At 43.5% G+C, this 15,987-nt stretch overlaps 1 protein-coding gene and 1 pseudogene across 1 annotated transcript in view; one reads left to right on the top strand and one right to left on the bottom strand.

Moving 5' to 3' along the window:
- LOC126344463 (apolipoprotein D-like) overlaps positions 1-12,416 on the bottom strand; it is a 46,099-nt gene extending 33,683 nt beyond the window's left edge. The window contains exon 1 of the mRNA XM_050002021.1: positions 12,316-12,416. The gene's annotated coding sequence lies outside the window, so the exon portion shown is untranslated. The remainder of the gene's footprint in view (positions 1-12,315) is intronic.
- A 467-nt stretch (positions 12,417-12,883) lies between these two features.
- On the top strand, positions 12,884-13,000 carry LOC126291687 (5S ribosomal RNA; annotated as a pseudogene).
- Positions 13,001-15,987: the final 2,987 nt, after the last annotated feature.

Genomic DNA, 15,987 nt, shown 5'->3' with positions numbered 1-15,987 from the left:
AAACAAAAGCTCAAAGAAATATACTGCTACTTGACCAAGTTAACATGTCTAAGTGCTCACTGTTTACACTGATTGATTATATAACAGAGAGTAATCCCAATGGTTGACCACAAAATCCAATTTCTTTCCCAAGAACATAAATGAATGAAAAAAATAAATTAGTAAAAAATGAAAAAAGAAAAGGGGAAAACGGAAAGTAAAAGTCCACACGCACACGCACACATACACACACACACACACACACACACACACACACACACACACACACACACACACACACAAGAAGTCACAAAAAAAGTTCCACATTGATTTCCGCGGTTATTACAAGCAGTGTTGCTAGTCTGTTGGCACTGACAACTCAAAGCAAACGTCGCTGTTGTTGGTTGTTAAGTGAAGGTCGTCGGTCACTGCGTTGTCCGTGGAGAGAGAGGATACCTGAAATTTGGTATTCGCGGCACACTCTTGACACTTTGACTCTCGGAATAGCCGAACGGTTCTAGGCGCTACACTCTGGAACCGCGCGACCGCTACGGTCGCAGGTTCGAATCCTGCCTCGGGCATCGATGTCCTTAGGTTAGTCAGGTTTAAGTAGTTCTAAGTTGTAGGGGACTGATGACCGCAGAAGTTAAGTCCCGTAGTACACAGAGCAATTTGAACTATTTTGAACTCTCGGAATAGCAAATTCCCTTGGGGTATCTGAAATGGAGTGTCCCATGCGTCTACCTCCAACTACCCTTCTGCGTTCAAAGTCGATTAATTCTCCTCACCTCAGAAACATTTTTCCATGAATCACCTGAGTTGAAATGACAGTTCTGCCACTGAGGTTTTATATCTTGTATGAGATACTATCGCCATCTGTACATGTGCAGTCACTATCCCACGACTTTTGTCAACTCAGTGTACGGCATTCCTTTGGTAGGCAGTGTCAGATCTGATATTGTTTACCATACTTTGTCGTGCCGAGTGTATCAAATTTACGTTTCTGGCCATTGACTACATCATCGACAGCTTGAAATTCATAGGTCGAGAAAGACACTACCGTACTACTTCAAGTAAACCACGCGTAACGAAGTTCAATTTACGTCAGTCTTCAGACTGGTTCTCCCCTTTTTTGTTGGCTCCAAGGTTGCGAAGAATGTAAACGAATTATGTACAATAATGGAGCTAGTGCGGACGATGCTCTTCCAGGAGCCGGGAAATGAGAGGAAAATCTCGTTGAGTGTGCTGCTCGCGCTCCAGTTACAGCTGCGGGCTCGCGCGAGCGCCTGGCAGGAGAAGCTGTCGGAAGGGGTCAACGACACGGAGCACGGCTCGGCGCGGTGCGTTCTGGGAAGATGCGTGACCCGCGTGTGGCAGAGGGCGCGTCGCGCCGCGTCCCGTTAGCTGGCTGGAACTCTGCCTCTCACACCTCGCTAGCTGGATACTGTAGCGGCCGCGGCGCTCCGGCTGCCAGCAGAGGTGACCGGACTCCTACTCTCATTCGTAGCGAACCCGGCGACCGTTCCCACAGATTTCCTCACTACGCTCATACGCAAATTACAGAACAGAAAAAAAAACGAAAGGAGAAAAATACCAATAACTGGTTTCAGAGATGTCACAGCCAGTCTCGTTTTGGATGAAAACGAAGTACAACTTTTCGGAAGACTTCAGTGTCCCTTTACTACATAGGAAAATAGACCAGTAGAAAATAAAAATGAATACCTAGACGAAATCATTGAAATTAGGAGGAGGAGGAGGAGAGTAGTGTTTAACGTCCCGTCGACAACGTGGTCATTAGAGACGGAGCGCAAGCTCGGGTGAGGGCAGGATGGGGAAGGAAATCGGCCGTGCTATTTCAGGCGATGTCCTCAAAGCTGCAGACCGTCCAAGTTGCTTAAAGGAGGACAAATAGGTATGGCGTTAGCGGTGGTCAAGCGAGACAGCGAATACTTTAGAGAGCTTGCTTACTAATTTCTTCACGCGATCACTTTCTTAAGGGAGAAAACACGTCTCCTTGAAGTTACAGGAACGTCAAAAGACTGGGCTGGCTGATGTTCTGCATGCTACATATATTCTTCACTATTCCATAAAAGGAAGTAAGATGACGTGTGCGTACACCGTCCTTGGCTCACTGGCATCGACATTGACTCACAGTTCCCACCTCGCGTCCAACGTGAATTCCACCTCCTGCAAGCCCACTATGACAGTTAGCTCTTCTTGAGACCGTCGCACATCTGGACGTCGTCCTGACACGTTTACAGTGTTTACTAAGCAAGTGCGATGCCAACACAAAGGTTCACATTTTCCACACGTCATATACCATTATTTTCACTCTCAGTAGATCCTAGTTCGTTCACAAGACGATTGTTTTAACGATATACATCAGTGCCTATGTGTCTATGTCATGCTGACAGGTGTCCTCTTCTCGTTGCCCACCAAGATACACAGATGTGTCTGTGAAATCCCTAATGCATTCAGATTCGATAGCACTTCATCCTCATGTAGCGCCATGAAGACGATCTGAATCTTGATAGAGGAAGAAAATGTTATTACCCTCTATCGAGGTAACATAGCTCAGTTAATGCTCATCTAATGTGCCAACGTCGTAGCTAATCCCCGTAGTGTTTATTTTGTGAGATGCTGTGACGTTTCTGATGGAGATTCGGTGATTCATCCGATTGGCGAGACCTTGGAGTTCTTCAAGAGATGTTAACTGTGTCTATCCTGAGTTTCATTACCTCTCATCATTACTGATGATCATGATGAAGCCCCATACTCCGTGACAGAGCGTAGGGGAACGATGCGGGAGACCCGCACCGCCGTTCTGGGCAAGCTCCTAGTGGAGGTGGTTTGCCGTTGCCTTCCCCCAACCGTAATGGGGATGAATGATGGTGATGACGACACTACAACACCAGTCATCTCGAGGCAGGACAAATCCCTGACCCCACCGGGAATCGAACCCGGGACCCCGTGCTCGGGAAGCGAGAACGCTACCGCGAGACCACGAGCAGCGGACTCATCATTACTAACAAAACAAATATGGTAGTATATTTCAGAAAGCTGCCATTGCTGTCATCCACTCTACCAGATACGCATGTGAAACTTCATTACACATGCTAAACCTTCCGATGACAACATCCCTGGATTATTCTATTGCGCTCCACGCTCACTAACGACCTTCGGATTGTCTTGAAATGATACAGAAGTCAAAGCCGACAGTAATAAAGAATGACAGAACGAGAGCGACTTGTTTAACATCAGAACTAGGTATGACGCGAAGGAATTAATTTGTATAGAGTGCAAATTTATACGGATGGTCCAAGAAAGGCAGGTATTAGGGGTATATTGGCGCAGATGGAAAACATTTCTCACAGTAACAGGGTTACAACTAAATTAAGTACTAACAGAGAATTGAAAAACAACTTTCAGAAATTTTATAACTGGAGCGCAGCAACGTATTCGAGTGAAATGTGGGCAGTGTGAAAATCAGAAAGAAGAGACAGGATGCATCTGGAACGTGACGTCACAAAAGGAGGTTAAAGAGGGCAATAAATGTGGAATTTACAATTACTACAAACAACAAGGTAGTAAAGTTGATTTTAAAATACTTTTATAAGAGGTATGTGTTGAAGCATCGAAGAATAGGTAACTTCGCATTGGAAAGAGTAGTAAAAAGTAAAAATTGTAGGGACAGAAGAAGATTGAACTAGTTATAATGTGGGGAAAGTCGTGAATGCCGTCTTAGGAATGCTCTTGAGTAACTAGTTTGACGATGTCCTCCTCTGCTGTCTAGATGACCCAGAAATGTGTAACTGAAACTTGTTGATAATTTTTAAGTGCTTAAAATGTATTGTGCTGTATTTGTAATATGGATCGTTATGAGACTGAAGGAATGGGAGAGTTTTACTAAACATTTGCTACCTTTAAAAAAACTGAAAAACACAAATACTTGTACAAAAAGCAGCGTGTCATGATCTGTTCCACTGTGCACATTGAGTGATGTGTAATCTTCATTTCATCTGGAGCTAATCACAATAGAAAGTTATCGTTGATGCCTGTAACAGTGTAATGAAAGCCTCTGCGATCTGGTAGACCGACGGAGTCAATGGTATACAAACAAACACAGGCTTCCACGCTACCTGTTCATCTGTTTCGACGGTTTTAGTAATGCATTCTCACACAGACATGCAAACACAAACACACATAAAACATGCTTATCTGGTGTCATTACCATTCTTCAGTCGTGAGATCACATATTTTGACAACAGCATCTCACTCATCACCGATGTGATAATCAGCTATAAGCATATAATATGTACTGGAGGGGTTCCAGATTTTCTTTCCATTAATTGTCTGGTTATTGAGTTTGTAGCAGTGCTGGTTCTTCGTTGTTTCCTCAGACACGTATCAAAATTAAATTTGGATCATACGGAATTTTCAAAGCAGTAGGAAACGCAATTAAATAACGTTGTGTTAGCTTAACATGATATATATTCTACGTAGCTCCCCCTATCACTGTGAATACGATGACGAAATAGCGTACAAACAAGTAAAATGAAATACTTGACTGAAGCATAAATAAACTGAAATACCTATGGCGTTAGTGTCAGAGTACTGACTTTATGTGAGAAGATTAGGGAAAAGCTCGGCTGTGTCATTATTGAGTTCCAGAATTCGTTTCATGTGAATCAGTAAAACGACAGGAACGCTAAATCTCGATACCTGGAGTGGTGTAGAGCTATCTTCTTCCAGTTACAGAATCTTACTCCTGTTTCCAAATATTAAAAGCAAAATACCATAGACTTTAAATGTTTATCAGACATATCTCTGGCTGTAACACCTGATGAGGAATTTCCTTAGAACGAGAAATGAGCAGAAATAAATTCCACACAATCTGAGAAGTCACAGATGCATATTGTTGAGTCACTGAAACTGCTATTAAAGAACATTTGAGACTGGTGTTTCTTCTATGGACAGAAAACATTCAAGTGTGCTTGAATGCGAATTTATACCGTTGATCTTGAGAAAATATTAGTTCACATAACTGATACTAAGCGTATAACATTTCATTAACTGAGTAAGTAACATTTACAGACAATACTCTGTTAGAGAAAGGATAGTCATACCGTAAAACGATGGTAGCGATTCGCTAAAATGTTCACATTCTTTATTTAATCGAGAGAGTGAAAGCCTTAGAAAAATGATTGCTATGATATTGTGTGATGGTAGTATGATACTGGTATTTCCGGTGTGATTGCATATTGTTTTCTGTTTTATTCAAAAAGCTTAACACGCTTTACGTATGCATTACGCTAGTTGCAACACGGACAACTTGATGAAATACTAAGGCAACTCAAATGTAATGTAAGATCTTGTGAAAAAAACAGCATTTTCGTTGTAAAACAGAATTTAAATTTATGAACGATATTCGCTGGATAAAATCAGACTAACTACTTTCATTGTTTAATGACATTGCCTAAGAAATAACAGTCCTGGCAATATTTTTCATACGGCTTGATTTAGACGGTCTTTCCGTATAACTGAATAAAGTGTGAAAGTGGTTGAGATAGTAGACACATTATACGCCGAATATTATTTAAATACCACAACCTGCATCTTGATTCAGTTTTCTGTGGGTTACCTGAATCATTTGTCGAAAAATCTGGAATGGTTCCTTGAAGATTCACTGCAAGTTTAATCGCAACCAAAACCTCTCAGACAAACGGAAGCTAAACTATGTCAAAGTTAGCGTAAGAGGGCTATGCGTGAAGCGCTCAGTGAATTCGAAAGTAAAATTCTATGTACCGAATTGACTGAAAATCCTAGGAAGTTCTGCTCTTACGTTAAATCAGTAAGTGGATAGAAACAGCATATCCAGATACTCTGGGATGATGATGGCATTGAAACAGAGGATGAGACGCGTAAAGCTGAAATACTAAACACCTTTTTCCAAAGCTGTTTCACAGACGAAGACCGCACTGCAGTTCCTTCTCTAAAGCCTCGCACAAACGAAAAAAATGGCTGACATCGAAATAAGTACCCTAGGAATAGATAAGCAACTGAAATCACTCAACAGAGGAAAGTCCACTGCACCTGATGGCATACCAATTCGATTCTACACAGAGTACGCGAAAGAACTTGTCCCCTTCTAACAGCCGTGTACCGAAAGTCTCTAGAAGAACGGAAGGTTCCAAATGATTGGTAAAGAGCACAGGTAGTTCCAGTTTTCAAGAAGGGTCGTCAAGCAGTTGCGCAAAAGTATAGGCTTATGTCTCTGACATCGATCTGTTGTAGAATTTTAGAACATGTTTTTTGCTCATGTATCATGTCATTTCCAGAAACCCAGAATCTATTCTGTAGAAATCAACATGGATTCCGGAAACAGCGATCGTGTGAGACCCAACTCGCTTTATTTGTTCATGAGACCCAGAAAATATTAGATACAGGCTCCCAGGTAGATGCCATTTTCCTTGGCTTCCGGAAGGCGTTCGATACAGTTCCGCACTGTCGCCTGATAAACAAACTGAGAGCTTGCGGAATATCAGACCAGCTGTGTTGCTGGATTGAAGAGTTTTTAGCATGTTGTTCTCAATGGAGAGACGTCTACAGACGTTTAAGTAACCTCTGGCGTGCCACAGAGGAGTGTTATGGGACCATTGCTTTTCACAATATATATAAATGACCTAGTAGATAGTGTCGGAAGATCCATGCGGCTTTTCGCGGATGATGCTGTAGTACAAAGAGAAGTTGCAGCATTAGAAAATTGCAGCGAAATGCTGGAAGATCTGCAGCGGATAGGCACTTCGTGCAGGGAGTGGCAACTGACCATTAACATGGACAAATGTAATGTATTGCGAATACATAGAAATAAGGATCCGCGGAACAAACACTGGTAGCAGTTACTTCTGTAAAATATCTGGGAGTATTCGTGCGGAACGATTTGAAGTGGAATGATCATATAAAATTAATTGTTAGTAAGGCGGGTGCCAGGTTGAGATTCATTGTGAGAGTCCTTAGAAAATGTAGTCCACCAAAAAGGAGGTGGCTTACAAAACACTCGTTCGAGCTATACTTGAGTGTTGCTCATCAGTGTGAGATCCGTACCAGGTCGGGTTGACAGAGGAGATAGATAAGATCCAAAGGAGAGCGGCGCGTTTCGTCACAGGGTTATTTGGTAAGCGTGATAGCGTTACGGAGATGTTTAGTAAACTCAAGTGGCAGACTCTGCAAGAGAGGCGCTCTGCATCGCGGTGTAGCTTGCTGTCCAGGTTTCGAGTGGGTGCGTTTCTGGATAAGGTATCGGATATATTGCTTCCCCCTGCTTATACCTCCCTAGGAGACCACGAATGTAAAATTAGAGAGATTAGAGCGCACACGGAGGCTTTCTGGCAGTCATTCTTCCCGCGAACCATACGCGACTGGAACAGGAAAGGGAGGAAATGACAGTGGCACGTAAAGTACCATTCGCCACACACCGCTGGGTGGCTTGCGGAGTATAAATGTAGATGTAGAAAGAAGTCGCTTGCCTCTACTTCGGTCCTCCTTTGTATGTTCGACGAAATCGATTGGTAAGGGTGTTCCTCTTGAAGTCAAACTCTCTTTTTGAATCCACGTCCGCCAGACTATTGTGACGTGTAAGTTTCACTACCGGTAAGATTTAATTGAACAGTCAAATGGTAAAACTTACGTTGTTTTCCCTTGCAGTTTTCGTAACTTACGTACAATATGTACACATAATACCCACCAAGATAATCATTAGAGGTTTGACCCTCATTTAAGATATGAATTTATCATGAAGTACGTGAAATATGACGAAGTAGGTAAAATATGTCAAAGTTCGGAAAATATGGCAAAGCGTGTTAAATAAAGGGAAAGCGTAGGTATCAAGCTAAACTATAGATCAGTCCGTTACCACCACCTTTATTTCGCATTCACGATAGGTGCTTTTGCCATCTCACAATCAGATGCCACCTTGAACCTAACATAGGCCTCGGGCTGCACTACAGAATAGTCACCATAATCATGATTTCAGGCAAGGAAAGGAGATGGGGGTGGGAGGAGGGGGAAGGCGAACAACGTGCTCTAGGTAGTGAAAGACGTTACAAAAATATTTTGTAGGCGGTGCTGGACGGCGTTAACGAAGGTTAAAGATACATCGTATAATTTTGTAATACACATTTGTAGTTCCATATTTTTATTAAAGACAATCTATTTCGATCATCAGTCTAAACCCGAGAATGATGAGATTCATGATCTAAATCGATCGTTTTCAATAAAAATAAAGAAGTACAGGTATGTGCCATACGATGTAACTTTTATATTTGGAAACGCTCAATGCAAGTTGGTACTCGACAACAGAACGAGGTGAGGAATCGCAGTTGGTAGGACGTTGGAATCGACTTCGTAAAGGATGAAAAGAAACATCGAAGACTGTTGTTTCACGTTTCGTCGACGATGAGATCATTAGAGACAAAGCGCAAACTTGGTAGGAAAAGGTATGACAGAAAATCAACTGTGTGCATTACAAGAGAAGCACACAATTAGTCGCATTTTTTGTATTAGAGAAATGATGGAAAACGTATATGAGGATGGCCATGCACAGTAATGAGCACTGCTTCCCCAGAATACATGTACAGTGCCATAAACCAGACAACTCTTTTACTAACAAGATAGTGACCGCATTCTCACGTTTAAGTTGCCTATTACTATCACTACATTGCTTCACTTGACTGTCTTTGTCATTCGTATTCGTAAAACTGAAAGCGATGTCTCGGATATAGCGGCCTTCTACTTAAGAACCAGTATGGAGTATGGAATCTGAAAATATCGGTTGAGCGATACCCAACTCGCACTTATGTAATGTGACGTGCTGAAAGCCATGGATCAAGGTAGCCAGGTAGTTGTAGTATCCCTACACCTCCAAAAATCGTTTGAATTGTCCGACTACACCTAACACTTATCAGCGAAAGTCCCATCGTATGGGGTTTCAGAATATATTTTTTTGTTCTGTTTGGTAGGGAGAATGCAACATGTTATCTTGGATGGAGAGTCATAGACGGATGTAAGTAGAAGTAATTTTCGACGCGCATAATTAATTCATATTCAGTCAAATGTAGGTAAGACTTCAAAGTGGTGGAAAGATGGATAACTTCCTATAAGTTTTCAGGTTATAAAGTTGTGCCCCTCGCAAAAGGCAGAAATGTAATATCCTATGAGTGCAATATTCATGAGTCACAATTGGAATCAATCAACACATTCAGATAGCTGGATGCAACAATTGTGGAGGACGTGAAACGGAATGATCAGTTAGACTCAGTCGCAAGTAAAGCAAGTGACAGACTTCTTCATTGGTAGAAAGAAATTGATTACAAAAGGCTACTATGACTCACCTTATAGCACTGCTCAAGAGGGTTGGATCCGAATTAAATAGGACGAACAGAGGATACTGAACGTATACACCTAAATTCTAAGTGAAATCCTGCTCTCTGCCTTGGCAAAAAACAATAATGTCAGAGACAATGGTACCTCACCCGTATATTATTGAAGTTCATTATCGATATCTTTATCGATATCTTCGAAGACCGGCCATCTTTTAGACTGTTTTAATCGCGCTAGAGCTTACAGTATGTGTGTGTGTGTGTGTGTGTGTGTGTGTGTGTGTGTGTGTGTCTGTTTTCTCGTTTGTTTGTTATCTTTCCGGTTATGCTCTGCATACCAAAATTTTAAATTCCCTTACATCGTGATTCGTTTCTGCAGTTGTGCCTTGATGTCTTGAAAAAGAGGGGTGTGCACCTGTCGAAATATCAGCGGTTGTCCAAAACACCACCCGCTTGCATTCCCGTTTGTTTTTTGAATATGTTAAAGCCTGCTTACGTATCTTCACGAACCAATACTACCTGAGGTTCTTATATTAGCATTACGGGCCGCTACGTATTGTTGCTGGCAGGAACGCGAAGACAAGACCCCGGGATATACGTACGTAATTGTAGTAACGCACTTGTACGTCTTATTTCATATTTTTCCGAAAATACCACCGTTGTGGTTTAATTCTAACGTAATAAAACAAAATATCAGCTCTTTATTTACGGACGGTAGGAAGTTGCAAACGATCATTCTGATTTGCTACAGAGTCACTTTTCATCACGTTCACTTCCCATCATTCATTACGCCAACAGTTACCAGCTGCAGCACTTAACGGATGAGTCGGGTGCACCGTAAGTGTTCTTCTATCCCGTCTGTAGTTACTTCGACGTCAATAGAGCGTTGAACTCTTAAGATTCTTCACTGTGCTACAGTCTAGGGATTTGCGCTCTATGAATTACTGCGATTGATACTCGAAATCCTATGTCTCCTTTAGGATTAAGGTTAGGTATTAATTATCCGCCAGACACTATGTTAAACCGGGCTCCCAGAACGGGATTTCATAAACCGACTTCCCAATACCGCTCCTGGTTGGTGATTTAAACACTTCAAAATCGATGATGGATATCCGGTTCTGGTTGCCTGTTTTCCTCTTCCACGACGTATTTTCTACCCCATATAAACGCACATTAGTTTCTGAAACCTGCTTGAATTGCCATGTTACATCTTGTTTTCAAAATTTCTCAGCTAATATGGACGGAGGGCCCTTCGTTCAGTGAAGGAGAAGTAGAAACATTAGGCCAAGCATGAAGCTGTCTACAGATAATACACTGAGGTGACTAAAGTGATGGGATAGCGATTGTACATATACAGATGTCTACAGTATCGCGTAGAGAAGGTACAAAAAGTACTCAGGTGAATTCAAGTGAAAAGGTTTCCGACGTGATTATGGCCGCACAACGGAAATTCACAGACTTTGAACGCGGAATGGTATTTGGAGCTACACACATGAGACATTCCACTTAGTAAATCGTTAGGGAATTCAGTATTCAGAGACCCACAGTGTCAAGAGTGTGCTGAGAATACCAAATTTCTGGCATTCCTCTCGCCGTGGACAATGCAGTCGCCAAAGTACTCCAATTAACGACCGCGATCAGCGGCGTTTACGTTGAGTTGTTACTGCTAAAAACAAGCAACAGTGCGAGAAATAACCGCAGAAATCAATGTGAGACGTACGATGAACGTATCCGTTAGGACAGTGCCGCAAAATGTGACGTTAATGAGATACAGATGTAGACCAGTGCCTTTGCTAACAAAAACGGTTCAGATGGCTCTGAGCACTATGGGACTTAACATCTATGGTCATCACACAACACCCAGTCATCACGAGACCTTTGCTAACAGCACGTCGTGTGCAGCGCCTCTCCTCGTCTTTTGACCATATTGGTTTGACCATAGACGACTGGAAAACCGTCACCTGTCTGATGAGTCCCGATTTCAGTTAACAAAAGCTGATGGCAGGGTCCGAGTGTGGCGTAGACCCCACGAAGTCATAGACCCAAGTTGTCAACCAGGCTCTATGAAAGCTGGTGGTGGCTCCATAATGGTGTGGGCTGTGTTTACATAGAATGGACTGGGTCCTGTGTTCCAGGTGAACCGATCATTGACTGTAAATGGTTACGTTCAGCTACCTGGAGACTGTTTTAAGCCATTCACGTACTTGCTGTTTCCAAACAACGATACGCCATGTCACCAGGCCACAAGTATTCGTGATTGGTTTGAAGAAAATTCTCGACAGTTCCAGCGAATGATTTGACCAACCAGATCGACCGACATGAATCGCTGAACACTTAAGGGACATAAGCGAGAGGTCAGTTCTTGCAAAAGTCCTGCACCGGTAACGCTTTCGTAATTGTGCATGGCTCTAGAGGCAGCATGGCTCAATATTTCTGCAGGGGACTTCCAACGACTTGTTGAGTCTATATCACGTCGAGCTGCTGCACTATGCCGAGCAAAATGAGGTCCGACACGAACGGGGTATCCCATGACTTCTGTCACTTCGGTGTACTTAAATGAAGGGAAACAACGAGTCATTGACTGAAGCAGAAACTGGGACAGCTGTTTTGGTTCAAATGGCTCTGAGCACTTTCTGAGGTCATCAGTCCCCTAGAACGTAGAACTACTTAAACCTAACTAACTTAAGGACATCGCACACATCCATGCTCGAGGCAGGATTCGAACCTGCGACCGTAGCGGTCGCGCGGTTCCAGGCTGTAGCGCCTAGAACCGCTCGGCCCCCCGGCTGGCGACAACTGTTTTCTAGACGCTGTATTGCACTGGTCTAGAAAAACCGCACCAGGCCTTAACACATAACAAGACGGTTACCGTAACTCGGTTTTCGTCTTCCGGAAGGCCTTTCGCATGTAATCGTAGTGAGAGAGCGACAGTCAAAGATGTGAATGGCACCGCACTCACCTGTTTGTGTGATTGGAGAGCGGCCAGCAGCGCCAGATACAGGTAGTGGTTTCTGGATGGCGTCCGTAGCGGAGTGGAGTGCCGCCGAGTCCGCCGGCGTGTCTTTTATAGAGCGCCGCCGCCGCCGCCGCTGCCGCTGCCGGCGCTGCCGCCGCCTCGGACTCAGCGGGTGGGTGGGGCGCGGGCGATGCCCCGGCGGCGGCTCCAATCGCCATTGTCGCCGATGCAGCGGATCCGCCTCACCATCTTCCAGCAGCGAACGGTGCCGCCGCCGTACGCAGCCGTAAGGCTGTCTCTATGATCCTGACCCTTATGTGGCTACCGCTTCCGCGAAATGAAGGCGGCCGAGTACCAAGCCAATCTTAGGGTGGTACACTTCTTTTTACTTTACAGAAAACCATGTAATATAGGGGGTAGACAAAAAACATGGAAATACCAAGACCACAACACACTGCCACGGCTAATGATGAGTAGGAGAGCTTTTGGCATTCGAAACCGCTTCCAGTTGTCTCTGAATCGACAAATAGAGGTCCTGTGTGGGTTCCTGCAAAATAATGGCAAGTTCAGGCAATGCGGCCTTGCCGCAGTGGTAACACCGGTTCCCGTCAGATCACTGAAGTTAAGCGCTGTCGGGCTGGGCTAGTACTTGGATGGGTGACCATCCGGTCTACCGAGCGCTCTTGGCAAGTGGGATGCACTCAGCCCTTGTGAGGCAAACTGAGCAGCTACTTGATTGAGAAGTAGCGGCTCCGGTCTCGGAAACTGACATTCCGCCAGGAGAGTGGTGTGCTAACCACATGCCCCTACATATCCGCATCCAGTGGCGCCTATGGTTTGAGGGTGACACGGCGGCCGGTCGGTACCGTTGGGCCTTCATGACCTGTTCGGGAGGAGTCATTCACGCTCCCTTCTCTCCAATGTAGTTCAGGTGACTGTTATCGCCAGGGAAGATGCCACAATTCATCCTCGTGCTCACAGAACCAGTTCTGGACAATGGGAGCTGTGTGAACGGGAGCCTTGTTGTCCCAGAACACAGCGTCACCACTGGCGAACAAAACTTGTAACATGGTGGTGACCTGATCAGCAAAAATTGGCGAAGTGCAGTACGACCTGCGCACTGATGGTTCCGTACAAATTTAATTATGCAAGTAGATAGTTCATGCTTCTCGGGAATCTCAACAATTTTTGCCTGTTATCGATGTCAATACTGGTTAGATAGCGGTCCTGTGAATTTCAAGACCGTATGAAAATTTGTACGGTAGTTCCTCATACTACTTCGGACATACAAAAAGAAACGAGCCGATGACTTAAATTTATATATGTAGAGAGAGAGGATTAATAAAACATTTCTTATTTACTTACTAAAGTATTACGACAACATACATTTGATGTTTGTGTGCAGTAATGTTTGTTCCCTATGCTTTTGGGTATTGTGGGTAGACCAAACCAAAGACGGCGACTGATTGGCAGAACACTTAGAAGATGCAACAGATCTACTAAAGAAACTGCTTACACTATACTAGTCCGCCATATTCTGGAGTATTGCTGTGCGGTGTGGGATCCGCGTTAGCAGGGACCGACGGATGACATCGAAAAAGTACAAAGAAGCGCAGCTCGTTTTGTATTATCGCAAAATATGGGAGATAGTGTCACAGACATGATACGTGAATTGGAATGGCAATTATTAAAACAAAGGCGTGTTTCGTTGAGACGGGATCTTCTCATGAAATTTCAGTCACCAGTTTTCTTCACCGATTACGAAAACATTCTGTTGGCACCCACCTGCGTAGGGAGAAATGATCATCATGATAACATAAGAGAAATCAGGGCTCGTACAGAAAAATTTAAGTACTCGTTTTTCCCGCGTGCCGTTCGAGAGTGGAGCGGTAGAGAGACAGCTTGAAAGTGGTTCAATGAATCCTTTGCCAGGCACATTATTGTGAATAGCAGAGTAATCACGTAGACGTAGATGTAGACGGACGATGAATGCAATGTATTTTAAAATGGCAAAAGATATTTTTTATGTCATATAATTATAATTTAACAAGTTTCAGACTTTTTACTTTACTTTTAGTGTGAAACTTTGCCGCCTCTTCCCAAATTTCAAGAGTACAGGTCAACAGGAAGAAACCCTAAAGATTCTGATGAGTGAATTTCAGAATATAAAAGTGTGTGACATAAATGGCCCAATCTTTTGACTGCATAGCCTTAGAAGCTTAACATTTTATATTGACAAGGGGCTACAGACCTTAATATGTGACATAAATTTCCACTTGTTATATCAACTTGTTCATGAGAAAAAGGGTTATGTACAGTCAGACAGACAAACAGACAGACGAACAACAAAACGATTCTATAAGGGTTCCGTTTTTACAGACTGGGGCATGGAGGTCTAAATATGATCACATAATCATTGGCAGTAACCATGTTCCGATGCAATACCACGATATAGCTTCCCGCCCAAATCATCACCAAGCCCCCACCATGTTTCACCATTGGGACACAAACCACACCATAAATTAGAAAATAGTGTGAAACAGGCTCAACCGGCTAAGTGACTGTCTCCCGTTTCTCCAAGTCCAGGTTTCATGGCTTTGGCACCACGTTTTTCTGTTACGGGAATTTGCATCACTGATGAATGACTTTGGAATTCAGGGTCACTCTGCGATTCCCAGCCTACAAAGCTCGTTTTATTTTATTTTGAAGCTCGCAGGGTTCGCGAGTGCAACGTTCGGTTCTGCAGAGACTTTTTCATCTGTCGTCCTCCTATTTTTCGTCACAATCCTTTTCAGTCATCATCCGCTATGATCACTCAACATTCACTGTTGTCCACATTGTGGCTCAGAGTACGATGTTTTTCTGCTTTCCCTGTATGCGCTATCAACCTTCGATATAATGTGTCTTGAAACACCAAACACTGTGGATGCCTTCGTTATGGAAGCATGGGCTCCAGCGATTCGTCCACATTCACATTCACCTAGCTACGACATAATACACTCACAACTACAGGGAACATTGTTTTGAACACGGCTGACACCTGCAATATAACGAGGACAAAGCACAGATGACATTCGTAGTCAAATATAACAGTGCAATCTTCAGGCTAGGCTAGCATCTTCGTTCATGTTCAAGCCAGCATTTCTTGCAGTGTTTCCGTATGTGTGTCCAAGCTATGTCTCTGCAATTGCACTTACATTCTTCGAACTCCTGTGAAGTGCGTGGCAGAGGACACTTCCCATTGTTCCACGAATTAAAGTTTTATTCCGTTCCGTTTGAAGTATTGAGTACTGGAAATGTGATTTCTTCCCCGTGCCGCGGTCGCCCCGGGACCGAGACGTAGGTGGTAGTAGTATATTCCTACACTCCTAGCTCAGTACTGTTTTCTTGAACTGTTAGTGCAGTTTGGTGTCGGTCCTATACATTTCACTAATATCTAAGCTGGGTTCAGGAGCGTTTTGTAAGTAATCTTCTTTGTAGTCTCATTTCATTTTTCTAGTAACGAATCGTAGTCTACCACTTCCTTCACCTACGAATTAGCCTTGAAAGAAACCTACAGTAATTACATTTTGAAAGATGTACTGTATTTTCTGTAGCATCGTCTGAGTTCCCAAGTGTTACCTGTTATGGTGTTGTGGGAACCATAGTCGGTCAAACTGGCTGAAGATAATACCT

The sequence above is a fragment of the Schistocerca gregaria genome, chromosome 1, assembly GCF_023897955.1.
Source record: "Schistocerca gregaria isolate iqSchGreg1 chromosome 1, iqSchGreg1.2, whole genome shotgun sequence".
NCBI lineage: Eukaryota > Metazoa > Arthropoda > Insecta > Orthoptera > Acrididae > Schistocerca > Schistocerca gregaria.
This window is presented reverse-complemented; position numbering and strand designations above follow the sequence as displayed.